We start from the raw sequence: 22,969 nt of genomic DNA, 5'->3' as shown, positions 1-22,969 counted from the left end.
TGTCCAATTTGCTTATAGGTCCTCAAAATTAAGGGACCTCACAATAACTCGCAGTGCAAGGGTCTGAGCTCCAAGGAGAGAGCCCCTCATGCCTGACTTGGATTTTCCAAGGGAGAAGAGCACAGCAGTCAACCTGCCTGAGAGTCTCAGAAACTTCCCAGTACCAGGGAGGTGAGGGGGGGGGGGGGGGGGGGAGTACCTGCGCACATCTGCACCTGCGCACATCTGCACCTGGGCTTCAAGCGAGTACTTTTTCCAGCTATAAAAATGCAGGGTGCTTTTCAGATATTCGGAAGTCCGCTTGTATTTTCCAATCTGCTGCGGGTCAGAGAGCACCCGTGGTGCCATTAGCCACACACCGTCACCCTCCCATCTCTACGGGTAAAGCGCTGCTTTTTACCTGCTTTGGAAACGGCCTTCCTTGTGAATTACCGTCCAATAGTTGCGAGTGTTTACCGTTCGGAGGGACAGCGAGAGCTCAACCTCTACAAGCCACAGACGGAAGGGAGGGGCCATCCTAGTAATTTCTGGTGAGGGGGTTGTATCTTAGACCCCCATTTTCAGCCGAATGCCGGAGTTAGACGACTATATCTTGCCTGCCTAGATTCAGGAACATTTTCAACCAAAAAAACCTTAAGCACCACATTTGCCTGAAAATCTCGACTTAGGATGCTCCCCCTTACCACAAGTCACTGCAATGCCCTACAAGCCAGAGGAGCGAGGGAGAAGCTGGAGCTGGGGCGCAGGGGCGGGCATTAACCCCTCCCTCCCCGGCATTAACCCCCTGCCTTCTCCCTGCTTGTTGGCCCGGGTTGTCCCGATGACCTCACCTCGTCACATCAAGCAAGGATGCCAGGCAGAGAGGAGGGAAGATCACAGAGGTGGTGCGAGAGGCAGACTGGACACCCCCAGCCTGCTTGTACAGTCTGCCAGGATGGAGCAGGATCTCGGCTGCGGGGGGGCGCTGTCAGCCCCCTGTTCTACTTTTCGGACAGGAGGGGGGGATGCCAACTTCATTTTTTAAAATTCAGCACAAGGGAGGGGGTAGCCAGAGGGCCACCAGCGCTCCCCACCCCAGCTGAAAGTTCACAAAGATATGGAAGGGAGAGAGGATCTAGGTGGCCATATTTAGAGCTCCTAACTTCCTTCCCCCAGTCTGCCCCTGCCCTCGCCTCTTGCTTTTAGGCGCTGAAACCCTGTCGAGGCAGCCACTTGACGCCCAACGTTTCCTGCTAACCCTTTGAATGAAAGTGACCGCGGCGGGAGCAACGCATCATGGAAGATTTACCATCATGGACCACGTACAGCCAGGGCCGCAGGAACCACTAGGCCTGTGCCTAGGGCGCTGAGACTTAGGGGGCACCACTGCGCCTCATCCCCCCCCCCCCCCAGTGCCACCCCCCCCGATGCCCCTCTGGTGGTCCAGTGAACGGCCTGGGAACGATCTGCCGCTCCCGGGGCCCTCGGCTGCCACTATCCAAAATGGCACCAGTGGCCTTTAGCCTCTGCCATGTGACAGGGGCCAACCAATGGCACCGGTAGCCCCTGTCACGTGGTAGGTGCTGAAGGCCATTTCGATTAGTGGCAGCCGACGACCCGGGGGGGGGGGGGGGGGGGGGCGGCAGATGGATCCCGGGCCCCCTGCTGGACCCACTAGGTGATCCGTGAGTTTTCTTTTGGGGGTGGGGAAGGGGGGGGGGGGAGGTGCAAGGTTGATGGTGCCTAGGGCGCCCAATCCCCTTGCACCGGCTCTGAGCAGAGCAAAACCAGTCCTGCAGGTGGGGTTCAACCAGAGGACCAAAATTTCAGCTGCACTCCTGACCCTCTCAAGCAAGAGAAGGTCAGCTGGCAAACTTATTCAGCCAGACAGCAGCTGAATACAGGCCTCAAAAAAACAATACCTGTCCCCCTCCCGAAAAATCCCCTGCGCCAGAGGAGCAAGGCTCTCTAGAAGCCACTCTGGCAGTCCCTGAAAGTATCCCTCTTCTGAAAGCTGGCCCCGGGGTGGCATTAACCGTCAGCCAGGACCTCGGGAACTTCCCGGCCTAGCTCCTGACCAGGCCTTTGAAGGTTTACCCCTGGCTAACATCAAGGGGACGGAGGTGCCGCCCTACGAAGAAGGGCTCCCCAGATCTATTCCCCTTCTCCTTAGGAAGCAGAGAGCGGAGAAGGGGCACAATTATCCCCGGGGGGGGCTGAGGGGGCAAGGATGCGACCTCCGAGCAGGGAGCGGAGGTTCACTCCAGGAAGGAGAAAGCTCCCAGGGGGAGGCTGAAGAGGGGCTTGGGTGAGTGAGGATGGCTCTTCCCCTTCTGCCTCTCCCCGCACTCCCGGTCTCCAGAGGTCCCACGCGCCGGGGGGGGCTCAGCACGGGGCGCTCTCTGTGGGCGATTAATGGTGCCGGCAGCTTGAACGGGGGAAGGAAAAGCAGAAATCCCAACGGATAGGAAACCTTAGGCCCCCTCTAGGCTGCCCAACCTACTTCCTGCTGCAGAGACCTCGGCCAGTCCCTCCGGCCAGGGCTTTGCCAGGAAATGACATTAGTGCGGGGACGAGCATGAGCCCCGATGCCCCTTTGACCTGAACCCTGCCTCACCCCGGGAGGACCCCTGCGCCTATCGGGACGTCGCAGGGCAGAGGTGGGCGGGGCCGCCTCGCCGCCTTCCCGCCCTTTTCGCCGCCGCCGCCTTCCCGCCCTTTTCGCCGCCGCCGCCTTCCCGCCCTTTTCTTCGCCGCCGCCGCCGCCGCACTCACCTCCTCCGTTGCGGTAGCAGAGGTAGGGGAAGCGCCAGACGTTGCCCAGGCCCACGCAGTAGCCGAGGCAGGAGAGCAGGAACTCGTACTCGCCGCCCCAGGTCTGTCGGGGCGGGCCGGGCCCCGGGCCCTGCGCCGCGGGCTGGATCTGGAAAGGGGGCGGCGGCGGGTCCTGAGGGGCCACCTGCTCCACATTTACTCCGTTCGGCTGCCCAGGGGAGTCCTGAGGTGGGGGAGAGGAGGAAGAATAAGAGAGAGAGAGAATTAGTAAGACATGCAAGCAGGGGGGGGGGGGGATGTGTAACCCCTAACCTCGCTGAGACCACAGGCGTCCCCCATCCATTACCTCGGATACTGCTGCTTATTTAGGGAACGGCCGGGCCCCCTCCCAGAGGGACTCGGGCACCCGCCCAGAACAGGAGCAGTGAACTCCTAACTATTTCCCAGCGGCTCCTCTGCTGCCCCATGACCTCTGCTAGTAACTTCATTTAAAGGACCACGATGGCTCCTGCTGCTTTCCTGGCTGACCTTAATGTCCACTTTGCACAGGGCTTGCCACCTGGCTCCATGTCATGAGGCTAATCCGGTCCTGGTTTTACCCTGCTGCACGTCATTCTAGTTGTCTCTGCACGCAGCAGGGTAAAACCAGGACCGGATTAGCCTCATGACATGGAGCCAGGAGGCAACCCTAGCCTTGGATGGCTCACGCTTCATTCGTTCGTTCGTTTCATTTTTCATGGTCATTACAGGCCCACTGTCCTCCTCCTCCTCCGGGTTGTGCATGAACTCCCCTCGCTGGGAGAAATCCACCGCTCCCCTTGCTTTTGTAGCGCTCACGTCCCCGGGAAAGGGCCATGGCCCAGCCAACCTTTTGCCTCTCACAGCATCAGCAAACCAGGGAGCAGGGGTGGAGGTCGGTTCGTTTGGCTCTCCCCCTCCAAATCCAGAAAGGTGCTCTGCCGCCCTGAATTCCTTAATTTTCTCCTAAATCTGATGACCAGCAATCTCTTATCCTGTTTAAGTCTCTGTGAGGTCGCACAGAATGAGAGACGGTAAATGATGTGCATCTCTCATTAGATCCCACTCTCTCTCTCTGGGCTTATCCCAGGCTCTCCACCACCTGTTCCATGCCTCCTCCACCCTATCCATGAAGAAACAGCTTCAGATGTTGCTCCTGAATCTTCTCTCCTTGAAACCTCATACTGTCACCTCTTGCTCTAGAGTAGTCATTTTCTGTAAAAAAAAATTTGCTTTTTGTGCATGGTTTGTACTTTTGAATTATTTGAATGCCTCTGTCACATCTCCCCACTTTCCTTTCTCCTCTAGGCATTCACGTTTAGGTCTTCCGGTCTCATCTCATGTGCTCCCGGTCTGAAGTCTCTTACTCCGTTGGGGTTTCTGAATCACTGCTTATCCTCAGTTCCAGATTCCTCTCTCTGCTTACCAGAAAGTCCATCCTACACAGCCAACCCTCACGGGATCACTGCACATGCTTTGAGACGAGTTAGGGACAGACACCCGAAAGACGTGACTAAATCATTCTATCACATGTTAATGTTTTTAAGTTATTAAGTATTTATTCTGTTGTCACACCTTGTTATTTGTAAACCGGCATGATGCGACTCCCATCGCGAATGACGGTATATAAAAAATTTAAATAAATAAATAAACAAGCAAAAAGGCTACGACCCTAAAAACACGAGCAGGAAAAAAAGCATCTTCCCTTACAACGAGGAGGGAAGATCTATCGCAATGCAAAAAAAAAAAGAGAGAAAGATCATGGAATAATGTACAACCCGGTGCCACACTCCGGGAGGCCGAACCGCTGAAAGAAATATTCCCTGCTCCCCAATACTATATCTTTTCAATAACCGCCTAACCTGAAGCAACAGGCAAGCAAGGAACTCGTTTCAAAGAGAAGCCCAAAAAGAAAATAAAAAGTCAAAAACCCCCCTGCAATAAAGCACGCTAGCACTTTACCCAGGATCCTCTGATGTAGCGCCCATTACTCAATGTCGAAGGATGCGAAAGAGCCGAAGTTAGAGAGAAAAATAAACCTACACAGACAGAGAAAAAAAAGATGACAAGCAAGGCACCCTCTCCGCGGGGAAACATCCCTACAAGAGAAATTCAGAACTATCCAAGACGCTTCCAAACAAAGGGGTCAATATTCAAAGGTTTTGTGTGGTTAACAAAACCAGGATTTGAATATTTCCCCCTCTGCCGACTGCACAAAATGTATCTGGATAGAAAGGGGCATCAGTGGAGGTGCTCCGAGGGAGGGGCAGGTTAAATTTAGCCGATGAGCGCTTACCGCGCGGTCTCCGGTTAAAGTTACGCGCATAAGTCCGGTCAGTAAGACAGCAATCCTGAAGTTAGCTGGTTAACTTTACCTAGGTACGTTCCACTGCATATCCAGTAAAGGTAGCCAAGGAAAATGTAAACAGAGTATTACAGAAGCTAAGTCCTTGTAATTAATAAAGAAAGTTCCCGCTCACCGCGAGCTGAATGTCCAGCTCAAAACCCCTCCCTAACAATCACTCAACACAAATGGAATACACAACCAAACCCCTCAACAAACTAAAACAACCAATAAACAAAAACTACTCAAATATCCAGCTCTCAAACTACTTACTACTCTCATTCATACTTGTCAATGCCCATTCAATAATAAAAAAAAATTCCTCTATTCAATGACTTACTCATTGACTCCAAATCAGATTTCATCGCAATAACTGAAACCTGGCTCAAAAAGACAGATTCCATACTAATTAACCAACTATCCTACCAAGATTACACCTCCTCAATTCCCAGAAAAAAACAAAAAAAGGAGGTGGTTTAATGCTCATCTCAAAAAACCTTCAACTAAAATTTCGTCCACCAAACATATCTCCATCATTTGAAATTGCGTTATTCGATTCGCCTAAACTACAGATCTGCCTTGCTTACTATCCTCCGGGAACCCTCGAGAAAAACTGCTCCCCACTAATTGAATATATCATGAACAATATTTCCCTCAACCAACCCATCATAATCCTTGGTGACTTCAACATTCACTTCAACTCACCCTCGCAATCAAAAGCCTGCCAAACTATCACCGATGCCCTTTCAACTCTAAATCTAAACCAAATAATCCAATCCCCAACTCATAAAGCTGGCCACACTATCGACCTCATCTTTATCAACACTGATATCTGGCACTCAAACTCTATTCAAACCACAGAAATACCCTGGTCTGACCACCACCTTATCCAAGTGAAATTACACGTCAATTTCAACCTTAAACCACCTAAAACCACTCCAAACAAGATCTCCTAACGTCCACCATTCAACACTGAACTTCTTCAAAAAGCTCTTCAAGTAGAACTAAGCAACATAAATCTAGCAAATTCTGAGACTGCAACTTCATCATGGATAAATATTACAAAAAAAGTAGCAGACTCCATTTAGCCCATTATTACAAAGACTAAACAACAATCCAAACACAACAACCAATGGTATAACGAAAACATCAGAACTGCCAAACGTTTACTCAGGAAAAAAGAAAGAGAGTGGAGAAAAAACAAAAATACAACCACACTAAACAATTATCGGAACAACTTAGCCGAATACAAAAATATCATCAACAATGCGAAAAAAGAATTCTTCTCCAGCAAAATCTCCAAATTTCATCATAACCCCAGAATGTTGTTCACAATAGTTCAGAAACTTACTAAAACCACCCAAGAGCCCACATGTACCAAACATGGAAGCGATGACTTTGCTGATTTCTTCAACAATAAAATATATCATCTAATCCAATCCAACATAACCGACAACAACCAGAACACCAAACTTAACATCAAGTTAACATCATCATGGTCAAACTTTGATACCACATCCATACTTGAAATTCAATCTATCATAAATAAAATGAACCCCACCAGCCATCCAATAGACAACATCTCAATAACAACCCTCAAAACAATCGAACCCACCATATCAAAAACCATCACCAAAATTGTCAATTTATCTCTGACCGAAGGTAATTACCCCAAATGCCTCAAATCTGCTGTCATCAAACCAATCCTAAAAAAGAACAACCTAGATCCTGAAATCCTTACCAACTACTGACCCATATCAAACCTCTCGTTCATAGCCAAAACCATTGAAAAAGTCACACACACTCAACTTGACGACTATCTTGAGACAAACAGCATCCTACCTCCATCCCAATATGGATTTAGAAAAAACCTAAACACAGAATCTCTCCTTATCTCCCTAAATGACACTATTTTAAGAGGCTTTGACAAAGGTGAAAAATACTTCCTCATACTCCTTGACCTCTCAGTCGCCTTTGACACAGTAAACCACAATATACTGTTGGAGCGACTAACACAAATTGGTTTAACTGGCACCACCTTACAATGGTTCTCTTCCTATCTATCTGATCGAACATACCAAGTATTAATCAACAACAACCCATCAAAAATGATCAACCTCAACACTGGAGTCCCTCAAGGATCAGCTTTATCCGCCACCCTTTTCAACATATACCTTCTCCCCATCTGCCAACTACTAAAAGAATGCAGAATCACACACTTCCTATACGCTGATGACATTCAGCTTCTAATTCCCATACAAAATTTGATTGAAGACACCTACAAGAAAACCTCAGATCTACGTATTTCAATCAAACATCTCCTAAACTCTCTGAAACTCATAATCAATTTTGACAAAACTGAAATAATACTCATGGACAAAAAACATAATCCAGCTCCACCACCCCTGACAATTCCAGACAAACATATGATATCTATAATCCCTACCACCCACACCAGGAACCTCAGAATTATCATTGATAAAGATCTTTCTTTTAAGAACCACATATCAAATAAAACCAAAGAAGGATACCACAGACTCCTAACCCTAAGACATCTGAAACTATTTCTCAACCCTGACGATTTCAGAATTGTCCTACAACTACTTATTTTCTCCACCTTCGACTATTGCAACTCCTTACTAATTGGAATACCCTTCTCAACCCTCAAACCACTCCAAATACTGCAGAACTCAGCTGCCAGAGTCTTAACAGGAACAAAAAGAAGTGACCACATAACGCCCATATTGACCTCACTTCACTGGCTCCAATTACAGCACGTATTGCTTATAAATCAATGACCATCATTCACAAAATTCTAAACAATGATCATCAAGGTCTAAACACCCTAAACATAACTCCTCAAAACCCTCCAAGAAACTTACGCTCTAATAACTCAGGTTACTTAAACATCCCCACCATCAAAGATGCGCATCTGGCAACAACAAGAGAGAGAGAGCCTTCTCCATCGCCTCCCCTAAACTTTGGAACACCCTACCTGAAGATCTGAGAACCCAACACAACTTAAAAACATTCAAAAAAGACCTAAAAACACTAATGTTTTGCAAATTCTACACTGACCTTCATTCATCTGATCATACCAACTCTCAAATGAACTCTCAGCTATAATCCTCTTAATACTTTCTCTCCAACCTAATCCTACATACCCTCCTCATCCAACCTAATAATGCGTACTGGACTTGATATGTTTATTTCTGTAAATGTTCACATTGTTATACTGTTGCAAAACTGCTAAGAAAAATGTTCATTTTTAAACCGCTATGATGGCTCTACCGAATGACGGTATATAAAACTCAGCAAATAAATAAATACATAAACGATATAATAGAGGCTGGCTGGCTGACTCCCAGACACAAGGTGACAGAGACCCAAACAGAATTATCACCCTGCTAACGTGTCAACCCCCTTCACACCATCTTTGCCATGTAATCCGTGATTTACTTGAACATTCAAACACCGTCCTCTGCCTTTACCTGCTCACTTTGTTTTGACGTGATGAAGGGAGTGCCTAGCTCCTGAAAGTCAAGTCAAGAAAGCGTTGCGAGGGTGGATGGGTGCTCGAGAGCATGGGCCCCTGTGCCGTGATGCAACCTGCACAACCCTGGGGCTGGCCGTGGTCCACATCGCTGGTGGGCGAGCACAGCCGGGCATGGGCTGGCCGAAACAGGAAACTCTCTTGACTTGGCATAGGAAAACTTGGAACCAGGAACACTCTGACATCCAACACGCACCATTTATTTATTTATTTATTATTTAAAGGCTTTTATATACCGAAGATCATGAACTAGTACATATCGCTTTGGTTTACAGATAACCAGAATTGGAATTACAATAAACATGGTATACATTGAATATGGAATACGTGGAATACCTTGAACATAGTACATAATGAGGATTGAAGAGAGCCCATATGTCATGCAATGCAATGTTGGCCTCTGGGGTAGCCCTCCAGCCACTCAAAAGCCCTTTCGGACTGCCGCTTGGAAGAGATTGGTGCATGAGAACAGATGGAGCCAGAGGACTCTAGACATGACAGGATGAAGGCTTGGACATGACACTGAAGACTTGGATAAGATTAAGATCAGGACTTGGAACAAGACGAAGGCTCTGAGAGAGTCCGGCACAGCTGAGTGCCCTACACAACCCCGGGGTTTGTCGCAGACCACGCCAATAGTAGAAAAGGCACTGGATTCAAAGACTTGAAATAAGATGGAAACTGGAACAAAAACACCAAAGACCACGGATAGGACTCAGGAACTCAGATTCAGAAACGTGGAAGACTCCAAAGGTTAGAACCAGCGGAAGACTCGGGCAGGACACTGACTTGGAACAAGAACCAAAGACCAGGAAACAGGCTTGGAAGCAGGATCTCGACAAGAGACCAGGAACTTCACAGGAACAAAGACATGAAGGACCTCCAACAATGAAGACAGGAAACAGAAGACCTTGCAAAGGCAATAAGAAAGGGATGCAGGAAGGACGTCATCAGAAGGGGCCATGGGCTTTTCCTGCAGTGGTCCCTTTAAATTGAGAGCTGAGGCACATGCGTGCCACGTCTGAGAATGCCGGTGGCGTTTCAGGCCACACAAGCAGCAGGAACGGCAACCAGGTTGGCCTTGGGTGGAGTGGCGGGGCGGGGCCTCACTCCCAGGAGACACAATTGTGCAGATACTTTAAATGGTTGCCCAGTTGTGGCCTGAATATTATTTTGAGCATTTGTCACCATAGAGCAAACCCAGCACAATAAATGCCTCTCCCCCACACCCTCTCGGACAGTATGGAGTGGAATTGCTAATGTGGCACCCCCTTGGGTCAGCCACCAGATGGCCCTAGGTCCTTGCTTAGAGACTGCATCCCTGTGAGCCTCTCATCCTTTTCAGCCCCTCCCAACCTGGAGGGCTGAGATTGATTGCCTCCGCCTGTTTAGTGCAGCAGGTTTAGCGTTCTGGGTGGTCATCTGAGTTTGCCTCTGAGCAGTGGGGACATAGTTTTTTTTTTTAATACTCCCTGGTGAGGCCTCCCAGCCTCCTGATGAACTTTAGTTTTGAAGAGGTTCCTCACCGTACATTCCCTGCCAGAGGATCCCCCCACATTATTTGCAATAAGATAGATTTTTGCTGAAGCCCTTTTGGGATTCTCCTTCAAAGGGCTGAAGACCCTGTGAGCTCCCCTCTACTCCCTAGGTGGGCAAAAGACGAGTGACAGTGACCGAGCTTTCTGAGGGCCAAGATGTATCCTGGTTTTTTTTTTCAGAAGAAATGGCTGCTTACACCTTGCACCCTTTGACACAAAGGACAAGGGCTGAATACCTGTGAACCCTAATCCACTCCCTGCATGTGGCACGACCAGTGTCAGCAAAGCAACAGTCACCAAGGGATTTCTGTGGCAAGCAAGCATTCGGATATTGTTTTTTTGGGGGAAATATTTGACCCACCCCTCCCTATAAGGGTTCCAGGGCTGGGATAGCCTGGTTCCCTATTCCTAAGACTTTTCTTGCATGAGAAGTCACAGACACCAAGATTAAGGGAGAAGGATCAAGATCTTGGAGACCTCGTCTAGGATCTCCACCCCACGGGACCAGGTCAGGCCCCATGAACTGGGACTCTGGTAGGAATTTTACGTGTTTGTGGGGTCCATTCCAATAGGATTCCCATCCGGCCCACCGGGAGAGCTTTGTGCACTTAAAAATCACCATGGGAAGCTTTACCCAGATACCCAAGACAAAGGACACCCACCCAGAAGAGAGAAACACCTTTGTACATCAGTCAGCTTTAATGTCAACTTTTACAGAAAAAGATGGACTTTAATATTATATTTAAGGAAGCAGCAAACATTTAATTTACCACCCAGAGCCTCCTTGTCCTGCCTGGTTTGTCCCAGGATCTAGCAGCAGATCCAGAAAGGATCGCACCACTGCCTGTGCTCCCCCACTTGGGAGAGAGAGAGAGAGAGAGTGAAGGGATGGGAGAAGCGCTAGCCGGAGCAGCCCTGAAGGAATACATTAGCTTGTGTGCCCTCCCCAAACAAAGGTTACATTAATATCCGCAAGTCCTATGCAAAAGTTTAAACATTAATGCTCTGTTTTTGTTACAGACAGAGATCTTTTGACGTGAGCACCAGCTATCACAGCAGTCATCAATATGAAGTGATAAACACACATCCACATTCCAGTCATTGATTAATTTAACATTTCTTTCAGTAGCTTTTGTGCTTAATAGCAATAAAGCAGTGATATAGCTTTCTTTTTCTCAGTATATTTAATTCCCCCTTGGTTTCCTTACCAGATGGAGTGAACCAAACATTCTGGGGAGGTGCAGAGACATTGGCAAGTAGACTTTGGGATTGGACACCCCTGTGTGGGAGAAGGAGATGGTGTGTGCTTGCCACCATCTTAGTGTGTGGATTCTTCTTTAATTTTCCTGAGTTAACCTTGAATACTGTGTACAATTCTGGTCGCCACATCTCAAAAAAGATAATTGCGATGGAGAAGGTACAGAGAAGGGCAACCAAAATGATAAGGGGATGGAACAACTTCCCTATGAGGAAAGACTAAAGAGGTTAGGGCTGTTCAGCTTGGAGAAGAGACAGCTGAGGGGGGATATGATAGAGGTGTTTAAGATCATGAGAGGTCTTGAACGAGTAGATGTGAATCAGTTATTTACACTTAGTTTACTTAGGGAATAGCCACTGCTATTAATTGCATCAGTAGCTTGGGACCTTCTTGGTTTTTGGGTACTTGCCAGGTTCTTATGGCCTGGTTTGGCCTCTGTTGGAAACAGGATGCTGGGCTTGATGGACCCTTGGTCTGACCCAGCATAGCAGTTTCTTATGTTCTTAACCCTGCTGTGGGGCAGCCCTGTTTGTGCAATCCCACTTTTTTTGTGCTTTTGGGAAAAGAAGTCCGAGTGTCTTGTTCGCAGAAACCTGGGTAATGAAGTGGAAAAAGAATGGGCCGTGTTCAGTCACTGTCTGGATAGCAGATAAACGTATCCGGCTAACTTTGGAGGTGTATTCAATATTGTAGCCGCATCACTGAATACAGCTCTCTATCTTGAAGTTATCCAGCTAACCCTAGGATAGCTCTTTGGCCTGACTAAACTTAGCCAGATAATGTATCCTGCTAACATAATTCCTCCCTGAAATGCCCCCAAGTTATCCAGCCGGACAACCTGTGAGCTATCCACCTAAATGTCTCTGAATGTGGACCTCAGAGTGTCTTAACTCTATTTTTTTGGGTCTAGGGTTATGGAGACCGTTCAGTTACTGGAGAAGGAAGCTCTTCCAGCCTTCCTCGTTCTCATTCTCTTACCCTTGTTGAGTAAGATTTCTCTGTCTGTGCATTATCGACCGAGAACCCTAGGGCCCAGGCACTCAGAACCTTCGTATTTAGAGGAAGAAGAATCTTCCTGAGGAGAATTTGGAGGAGGAATTAAGACGATATCATTCAAAAGGTTTTTTTCTACTGAGCCAGGTAAGTTGCATGAGAGTAAATCCCATGCTACTGATGCAATTAATAGCAGAGTGGAACTGCCAGAAGGAGAGCTATGCGAATAAAAATTGCGACCAATGTGACACAATGGGAAGACTCTGCAATAAATTGACGGACAGAAGACAATGTGTGATGGTAAATGGAACTTTCTCTGAAGAGAGAGCGGTTTTAAGTGGTGTACCGCAAGGATCTGTGTTGGGACCGGTCCTGTTCAATATCTTTGTGAGCGACATTGCGGACAGGATAGAAGGTAAGGTTTGTCTTTTTGCGGATGACACTAAAATCTGCAACAGAGTGGACACGCCGGAAGGAGTGGAGAAAATGAGACGGGATTTAAGGAAGCTGGAAGAGTGGTCGAAGATATGGCAGCTGAGATTCAATGCCAAGAAGTGCAAAATCATGCATATGGGGAGTGGAAATCCGAATGAACTGTATTCGATGGGGGGGGGGGGGGGGGGGGAAGGCTGATGTGCACGGAACAGGAGAGAGACCTTGGGGTGATATTGTCTAATAATATGAAGTCTGCGAAACAATGCGACAAGGCGATAGCAAAAGCCAGAAGAATTCTGGGCTGCTTAGAGCGAGGAATATCGAGTAAGAAAAGGGAAGTGATTATCCCCTTGTACAGGTCCTTGGTGAGGCCTCACCTGGAGTACTGTGTTCAGTTCTGGAGACCGTATCTACAAAAAGACAAAGACAAGATGGAAGCGGTACAGAGAAGGGCGACCAGGAAGGTGGAGGGTCTTCATTGGATGAAGAGATTGAAGAATCTAAATATGTACTCCCTGGAGGAAAGGAGGAGCAGGGGTGATATGATTCAGACTTTCAGAAACTTGAAAAACTTTAATGATCCAAAGACAACGACAAACCTTTTCCGTCAGAAAAAAATCAGCAGAACCAGAGGTCACGAGCTGAGGCTCCAGGGAGGAAGACTAAGAACCAATGTCAGGAAGTATTTCTTCACGGAAAGGGTGGTGGATGCCTGGAATGCCCTTCCGGAGGAAGTGGTGAAGTCTAAAACCGTGAAGGACTTCAAAGGGTTGTGGGATAAACACTGTGGATCCATCAAGTCTAGAGGGCGTGAATAAAGAGGAGGCAGCAAAACACTGCACGGAGCGGCAGTAGCCACAGAGGCATTCACAGAGCGGGATGCCAGTGGCCAGTGGTTGGTGTTTCACCTTCACGGAGCGGAAGGATGGAGGGCTGCTATCTCCAAATTAAAAAAAACCAGGGGTGGGTAAGAGTATGGGGCAGGGGGTGGCCTGCTTGTTACAGCAGTTGCTACCCCTAATTGAGCTGGATGTCACTTGGATGCAGATACGGCGCTACTCTCTAAATTGGTGGTGGGGTGGAGGGGAATTAGGGCTGGAGGGTACTGGAAGCCAATAGTAACAGGTGGGACAGAGAAAAAGGGGAAAAAAATGGATAAAGTGCGTAGCTTGCTGGGCAGACTAGATGGGCTGTTTGGTCTTCTTCTGCCGTCATTTCTATGTTTCTATGTTAAATTTGAGATATTGGGAGAAGACTTACAATTTCTTCAATCAGATTAATGGGAAAGGTGAAGGAGCTAAATTATAAAGGAACTGACAATTACAAATTCTGAAGATTATCACTGGAAAAATAAGATCACAAATTTATTTCAGCCTATAAATGAATTGGATTTAACATCAAAGAGCCCCCTCAGCCATCTCTTCCCCAAGCTGAACAGCCCTAACCTCTTCAGCCTTTCCTCATAGGGGAGCTGTTCCATCCCCTTTATCATTTTGGTTGCCCTTCTCTGTACCTTCTCCATCACAATTATATCTTTTTTGAGATGCGGCGACCAGAATTGTACACAGTATTCAAGGTGCGGTCTCACCATGGAGCGATACCGAGGCATTATGACATTTTCCGTTTTATTCACCATTCCCTTCCTAATAATTCCTATCATTCTGTTTGCTTTTTTGACTGCTGCAGCACACTGAGCCGATGATTTTAAAGTATTATCCACTATGATGCCTAGGTCTTTTTCCTGGGTGGTAGCTCCTAATATGGAACCTAACATCGTGTAACTACAGCAAGGGTTATTTTTCCCCATGTGTATCACCTTGCACTTGTCCACATTAAATTTCATCTGCCATTTGGATGCCCAATCTTCCAGTCTTGCGAGGTCCTCCTGTAATGTATCACAATCTGCTTGTGATTTAAGTACTCTGAATAATTTTGTATCATCCGCAAATTTGATTACCTCACTCGTCATATTCCTTTCCAAATCATTTATATATATATTGAAAAGTAAGGGTCCCAATACAGATCCCTGAGGCACTCCACTGTTTACCCTTTTCCACTGAGAAAATTGACCATTTAATCCTACTCTCTGTTTCCTGTCTTTTAACCAGTTTGTAATCCATGAAAGGACTTTTCCTCCTATCCCATATGTTATCAAGTAACACATTTAAAATGAATCGGAGAAAATTCTTTTCACTCAATGCACAATTAAGCTCTGGAATTTGTTGCCAGAGGATGTGGTTAAGGCAGTTAGTGCAGCTGGGTTTAAAAAAGGTTTGGCTGGTTTGGCTAAGTTCTTGGAGGACAAGTCCATAAACTATTAATCAATAGTGAATAGCCACTGCTAATACCAGGTATTCCCTGTTCAAGCCTTTCAGCTGGTTAAATCGGCTTTCATTGCTACCTGCAGACATTCGTTAGGTAAGGAGGGTCACCCAGGCCAGTGCTCCCCAACTTCCTTTAGCAGGTTAAGTGCAACCACATAAAAAGCAGGCCTAGAAGTGTGGTCGGATTCAGTCAGATATTCAGCCGCACTTTTATGCAGAAAATCAACCCCTCAGCTTTTTCCCCATGAGACAGAATGGAAGAAGCCGCCTTAGTAAATCGGTCCTTAATGTTCAGTTACCGAATGGAAAGTTATTTTTTTTTTTTTTTTGCAGTTTCCCCGCGTCTGAACATTTTCTCTCTGTTGGTGCACAAGGATGGTGGGTTACCCCCATGGCTGCAGATGATACATCTTTCTCCAGAGGCACGAGCTCCTGCATCAGATGAGCCTTCTCTTCCTAATTGATTGAATTGCGCTGCTTCTAGGGGGATATTTAGGAAGACGGCAGGCAGGCAGCCACCAGTCCCGCTGTGCATAATTACGGTGATTTCTGAGCCTGCTTGAAGAAGATGGGCCGGTTAAAGAGGCATAGGATCAGTTTACCTGTAAGGAGGCAGCAGCAGCTGGGAGGTGACATCTCCTTACACAGAGGTGCACGCATGCAAAGCACGCTGACAGTATGCACCTCACACACATCACAGAGGATCAGTTTACCTATATGGAGGTGACATCTCCTTACACAGAGGTGCACGCATGCAAAGCACGCTGACAGTATGCACCTCACACACATCACAGAGGATCAGTTTACCTATATGGAGGTGACATCTCCTTACACACAGGTGCACGCATGCAAAGCACGCTGACAGTATGCGCCTCACACACATCAGTGACATCTCCTTACACAGAGGTGCATGCATGCAAAGCACGCTGACAGTATGCACCTCACACACATCACAGAGGATCAGTTTACCTGTAAGGAGGCAGCAGCTGGGAGGTGACATCTCCTTACACAGAGGTGCACGCATGCAAAGCACGCTGACAGTATGCGCCTCACACACATCACAGAGGATCAGTTTACCTGTAAGGAGGCGACATCTCCTTACACAGAGGTGCATGCATGCAAAGCACGCTGACAGTATGAGCCTCACACACATCACAGAGGATCAGTTTACCTATAAGGAGGCAGCAGCTGGGAGGAGACATCTCCTTACACAGATGTGCACGCATGCAAAGCACGTTGACAGTATGTGCCTCACACACATCACAGAGGATCAGTTTACCTATAAGGAGGCAGCAGCTGGGAGGAGACATCTCCTTACACAGAGGTGCACGCATGCAAAGCACGCTGACAGTATGCGCCTCACACACATCACAGAGGATCAGTTTACCTGTAAGGAGGTGACATCTCCTTACACAGAGGTGCACGCATGCAAAGCACGCTGACAGTATGAGCCTCACACACATCACAGAGGATCAGTTTACCTGTAAGGAGGTGACATCTCCTTACACAGAGGTGCATGCATGCAAAGCACGCTGACAGTATGAGCCTCACACACCACAGAGGATCAGTTTACCTTTAAGGAGGTGACATCTCCTTACACAGAGGTGCATGCATGCAAAGCACGCTGACAGTATGCACCTCACACACATCACAGAGAATCAGTTTACCTGTAAGGAGGTGACATCTCCTTACACAGAGGTGCATGCATGCAAAGCACGCTGACAGTATGCGCCTCACACACATCACAGAGGATCAGTTTACCTGTAAGGAGGTGACATCTCCTTACACAGAGGTGCATGCATGCAAAGCACGCTGACAGTATGCACCTCACACACATCACAGAGGATCAGTTTACCTGTGAGGAGGCAGCAGCTGGGAGGTGACATCTCCTTACACAGAGGTGCATGCATGCAAAGCACACTGACAGTATGCGCCTCACACACATCACAGAGGATCAGTTTACCGGTAAGGAGGTGACATCTCCTTACACAGAGGTGCATGCATGCAAAGCACGCTGACAGTATGCGCCTCACATACATCACAGAGGATCAGTTTACCTGTAAGGAGGTGACATCTCCTTACACAGAGGTGCATGCATGCAAAGCACGCTGACAGTATGCGCCTCACACACATCAGTGACATCTCCTTACACAGAGGTGCATGCATGCAAAGCACGCTGACAGTATGCGCCTCACACACATCAGTGACATCTCCTTACACAGAGGTGCATGCATGCAAAGCACGCTGACAGTATGCGCCTCACACACATCACAGAGGATCAGTTTACCTGTAAGGAGGCAGCAGCAGCTAGGAGGTGACATCTCCTTACACAGAGGTGCATGCATGCAAAGCACGCTGACAGTATGCACCTCACACATATCACAGAGGATCAGTTTACCTGTAAGGAGGCAGCAGCAGCTGGGAGGTGACATCTCCTTACACAGAGGTGCACGCATGCAAAGCATGCTGACAGTATGCGCCTCACACACATCACAGAGGATCAGTTTACCTGTAAGGAGGCAGCAGCTGGGAGGTGACATCTCCTTACACAGAGGTGCATGCATGCAAAGCACGCTGACAGTATGCGTCTCACACACATCAGTGACATCTCCTTACACAGAGGTGCATGCATACAAAGCACGCTGACAGTATGCGCCTCACACACATCACAGAGGATCAGTTTACCTGTGAGGAGGCAGCAGCTGGGAGGTGACATCTCCTTACACAGAGGTGCACGCATGCAAAGCACGCTGACAGTATGCGCCTCACACACATCAGTGACATCTCCTTACACAGAGGTGCATGCATACAAAGCACGCTGACAGTATGCACCTCACACACATCACAGAGGATCAGTTTACCTGTGAGGAGGCAGCAGCTGGGAGGTGACATCTCCTTACACAGAGGTGCACGCGTGCAAAGCACGCTGACAGTATGCGCCTCACACACATCACAGAGGATCAGTTTACCTGTGAGGAGGCAGCAGCTGGGAGGTGACATCTCCTTACACAGAGGTGCACGCGTGCAAAGCACGCTGACAGTATGCGCCTCACACACATCACAGAGGATCAGTTTACCTGTGAGGAGGCAGCAGCTGGGAGGTGACATCTCCTTACACAGAGGTGCACGCGTGCAAAGCACGCTGACAGTATGCGCCTCACACACATCACAGAGGATCAGTTTACCTGTGAGGAGGCAGCAGCTGGGAGGTGACATCTCCTTACACAGAGGTGCACGCATGCAAAGCACGCTGACAGTATGCGCCTCACACACATCAGTGACATCTCCTTACACAGAGGTGCATGCATGCAAAGCACGCTGACAGTATGCGCCTCACACACATCACAGAGGATCAGTTTACCTTTAAGGAGGCAGCAGCTGCGAGGTGACATCTCCTTACACAGAGGTGCATGCATGCAAAGCACGCTGACAGTATGCACCTCACACACATCACAGAGGATCAGTTTACCTGTAAGGAGGCAGCGGCTGGGAGGTGACATCTCCTTACACAGAGGTGCACGCATGCAAAGCACGCTGACAGTATGCGCCTCACACACATCAGTGACATCTCCTTACACAGAGGTGCATGCATGCAAAGCACGCTGACAGTATGCGCCTCACACACATCACAGAGGATCAGTTTACCTTTAAGGAGGCAGCAGCTGGGAGGTGACATCTCCTTACACAGAGGTGCATGCATGCAAAGCACGCTGACAGTATGCGCCTCACACACATCACAGAGGATCAGTTTACCTGTAAGGAGGCAGCGGCTGGGAGGTGACATCTCCTTACACAGAGGTGCACGCATGCAAAGCACGCTGACAGTATGCGCCTCACACACATCACAGAGGATCAGTTTACCTGTAAGGAGGCAGCAGCTGGGAGGTGACATCTCCTTACACAGAGGTGCACGCATGCAAAGCACGCTGACAGTATGCGCCTCACACACATCACAGAGGATCAGTTTACCTGTAAGGAGGCAGCAGCTGGGAGGTGACATCTCCTTACACAGAGGTGCACGCATGCAAAGCACGCTGACAGTATGCACCTCACACACATCACAGAGGATCAGTTTACTTATATGGAGGTGACATCTCCTTACACAGAGGTGCATGCATGCAAAGCACGCTGACAGTATGCGCCTCACACACATCACAGAGGATCAGTTTACCTGTAAGGAGGCAGCAGCTGGGAGGTGACATCTCCTTACACAGAGGTGCACGCATGCAAAGCACGCTGACAGTATGCGCCTCACACACATCACAGAGGATCAGTTTACCTGTATGGAGGTGACATCTCCTTACACAGAGGTGCATGCATGCAAAGCACGCTGACAGTATGCGCCTCACACACATCACAGAGGATCAGTTTACCTGTGAGGAGGCAGCAGCTGGGAGGTGACATCTCCTTACACAGAGGTGCACGCATGCAAAGCACGCTGACAGTATGCGCCTCACACACATCACAAAGGATCAATTTCCCTGTACGTACCAGGATCAGTCCAGGACACCTGGGTTGTGACTCCGCACCAGTAGATGGAGACAGACTAAAACTTGTGGGCGGAGCCATATATAAGCCCCTGTGCCAGTCACAGCCCCTCAGTCTTACTCTGTCTCCAGTAGGTGGTGCAGGTCCAGTCACAGCCCTGCCTGACCTGATTCTGGTATTCCGTCGGGGTCGGTTCTTTGTCTTGGTTTTAGGCCAGTTTGGGCTATAGTTGTTTTTATTTGGGAATTGTTGAATTTTGACTTTTTGCATTTTAAATTGTCACTGACGTCCCGTCCGCCCTGCCTCCCAGGGGGGTTGTGAGGTCCTGAGGGGACTACCCCCCTTGGTTGAGGCCGCTGCTAGGGTCGAGGACCCGGCTTTACCAGTAGCAGCGTCAGGGGTGACACCGGGGAGCCCGGTTCACTCACCCCTGCTGGATTAGGGCTCCAGGACTGTGGTCAGTGACAGGGTTTTGTAAAAAAAAAAAAAAAAAATGAAGGCAATCAGTTGTTGCTTGTTTTCCGGCTCTTCGTTCCTTCGCGTCGCCGCTCCGGGGGGGGCGCCGCTGGCAGGGGGGAGGTCGGTTCGTTATTTGTGAATCGCGTTGCTCGCTGTTTCCCCGCGGTTGCGTCGGCATGTCTCGTGGCTCGTCCTGTCGGGCCTGCGGCTCGGGTCGTTGGCTCCCCGGGGCTTCTCAGGTCCTGTAGGGACCATCCCCGCTGGTGGAGCACTGGCTGGGCTAGGGGTCGAGCCCGGCTCACTCACCCCGGCCGAAACGCTGGACCGCTGCGAGGGACAGTTCCCGGTAATTTAATTTAAAAAAAAAAAAAAAAAAAGGGGAAGATAGCCGGAGCGGTTTTCGTTTTGGCGCAAGCGCCAGGGTTTCTTTTTCCTCTCGCGCGGTTGATTCGGCGTTTTTGTTTCTCTCTCCCCCCCCCCCCTCCTCCCCTTCTCCCGCCGCATAGGTCGGCCTGATCGACTTGCGGCTCCAGCGCCGCGCGCCTCCCTCGCCCTCAGCTGTCCTCGGGCTGCGACACGGGAGGGGGGGGGCACGGGATCGGCGACCTGGCTTCGGGGGGGGGGTGCTGGTTCAGCGGCAGCCTCTCGCTGTTGTGAGGGGACCGTCCGGCGGTCTTTCCCAAGCCGTTGCCGTCTGCTGCGGGACAAGAAAGTAAAAAATAAATAAATAAATAATTTCTGCGCCGCCCGCTCGCGCGCCATTCGCGGGAAAGTCGGCCATTTTGGTGCCGGCGCCAAGCGCGACACCGAGCGCAGCAGGCTCCGGGGATTCCCCTCATCCCCCCCCCCCAACGTCCGGCTCCGCCGTCGGTTCACCGTCGGGGGCAGTGGGGGGACGGCTGGGGGAGAAACGACGAAACCTGAAGGATCTGTGCCCGGGGTTTTTCTTTTGGCCAGGCATGGGGCCTGCAAGGCCCGCACAGCCCACAGGCGCCCGGATGGCTAGGCGGGGGGGCCTGCGAGGCCGATCCCGCTGCTCTAGACACGTCCTCGGCCGCGGACCGCAGTGGGGCGATTCCTAGCCAAACGTCCGTTCCGGGCCGTACCGCCTAGAGTGGGCACGGACCCTGCCTCTGAGTCTTCGGATCCGGACATTTCCAAGGGGCCCCCCCCCCCCCTCCTCCGAGGGGGGTTGAGGGAGAGGTCTACGTCTGAATCGTCAGGTCCGGAGATTTCCAAGGCGCCCTTCCCGCCTCCGAGGGGGGCTGTGGGACATGGCGTGCCACTGCAGGGGGCGGCGAGGCAGTAACAGGCTTCGGAAGGGGATGGCTCGAGATTGAAGGAGCTGGCCCCTGATTCCCGCCAGCCTGGAGGAGTTGGGAATCGCCCCGCCGCCTGAGGGCTCTCGGCTGGGCTCCATTCCTCTTCGCCTCTCTGTGACAGCTCTGCTCTATTAAGTGTGGGATTCTCCGGCTTTGAGCCTGAAGGTCGCGAAGACTATGGGTACGCTCTCTCACTTGCTGGAGGACGACTGATTTCCCTGGGGGACAACAGGGTTTTCAGGCTGCCCGAGGGCAGATCCAGGACGCGGTCTTCGTTTTCGGCCAAGTCCCGCTGTTGTGGTTCCAGGAAGTCGCGCCCTCATAGGTCGTCCGGTCAGTCGTATTGGTCTTCCTCCTGCGGCAGCAGTCTTTTCGGGGGAAGCGAGGGAGCCCCGGCGTCGCCGGGACCAAAGCTTCGCCATGAAAGGTGGTCGGCCTCTCTCTCGCCGCAGCCCCAGCGCGCCGTCCCCACAGCCAGGGCGCGGTTGCTGTCAGTTTTCAGAGATGGGCCGGCGTACCGTCAGACCAGTGGGTCCTCCATGTGCACAGACGCGGCTACCTCATCCGTCCCGGTCAACCTCGGCGGGGACCGTTTCTCCGTTTCCGTCATCGTCCCAAAGACAGCTGGCACGTCCAGATCTCTTCTGGATCTCAAAGGGGTAAACCGATGCCTTCGCGTTCCTCACTGGAGGCGGTTCGGTCGGTCATTGCCGTGGTCCGGCCCGGCGGTTTTCTGGCCTCCCTAGAGATCTCAGATGAGTATCTTCACATAGGCATTCCGCCGTCGTTCCAGCGCTTCCTCAGGTTCGGCGTTCTAGGACGGCATTCCCAGTTTCGTGCGCTCCCGGTTGGTCTTGCGACGGGCCCCGTACATTCACGAAGGTGATGGTCGTGGGGGCGGCATCCTTACCTGGACGATTGGTTGATTTGGGCGACGTCCGAGGATCAGTGTCGGTTGACTGTGGCCAGGGTCCTACAACTGTTGGCAGTCCCTAGGAGGGGTGGTCACCTTCAACAAGAGTCATCGGACACCCACGCTGACCTTGGAATATCTGGGAGCCGTTTTCGCCACGAAGCAGGGCACGGTTCCTGTCACACGAACGGAGATGCTAACGGCGAGCTCAACTAAGGCGCTTATTGTCTCTCCGCTGGCTGCGGGTCTGCGACTACCTTAAGGTCCTGGGTTCTATGGCTTCAACACTAGCGCTGGTTCCCCGGGAGTTCGCGCATCTGCGACCCGTACAGTCGTCCTTCCTATCCCGCTGGATGCCGGTGTCGGAGGAGTTCCACTTCCTGCTTCCACTAGCAGGACACGCAAGCCCCAGCATGCGCTGGTAGCCGGATTCCAGTCGCCTGTTCTTCGGATGTGTCTCTTCTGGTGACCAACTTGGACGGTGGTAACCGCGGCTGCCAGTCTCTCCGGTTGGGGAGCGGTCTGTCTAGGAAGCTCAGTCCAAGGCCTCTGCTCGGGGTCGCCAGCCCA

The 22,969-nt window shown here is 50.1% G+C and overlaps 2 protein-coding genes across 2 annotated transcripts in view; one reads left to right on the top strand and one right to left on the bottom strand.

Annotated features, from left to right (window-relative positions):
* LOC115091758 (sodium-dependent proline transporter-like) overlaps nucleotides 1-2,591 on the bottom strand; it is a 163,980-nt gene extending 161,389 nt beyond the window's left edge. Inside the window, exon 1 of the mRNA XM_029601945.1 lies at nucleotides 2,483-2,591. The gene's annotated coding sequence lies outside the window, so the exon portion shown is untranslated. The remainder of the gene's footprint in view (nucleotides 1-2,482) is intronic.
* The window catches only part of RRM1 (ribonucleotide reductase catalytic subunit M1), a 241,352-nt gene that overhangs the window by 5,417 nt on the left and 212,966 nt on the right, over nucleotides 1-22,969 (top strand). The gene's annotated exons all lie outside the window — the stretch shown is intronic.

The sequence above is a fragment of the Rhinatrema bivittatum genome, chromosome 5 (genome assembly GCF_901001135.1).
Source record: "Rhinatrema bivittatum chromosome 5, aRhiBiv1.1, whole genome shotgun sequence".
Classification (NCBI taxonomy): domain Eukaryota; kingdom Metazoa; phylum Chordata; class Amphibia; order Gymnophiona; family Rhinatrematidae; genus Rhinatrema; species Rhinatrema bivittatum.
This window is presented reverse-complemented; position numbering and strand designations above follow the sequence as displayed.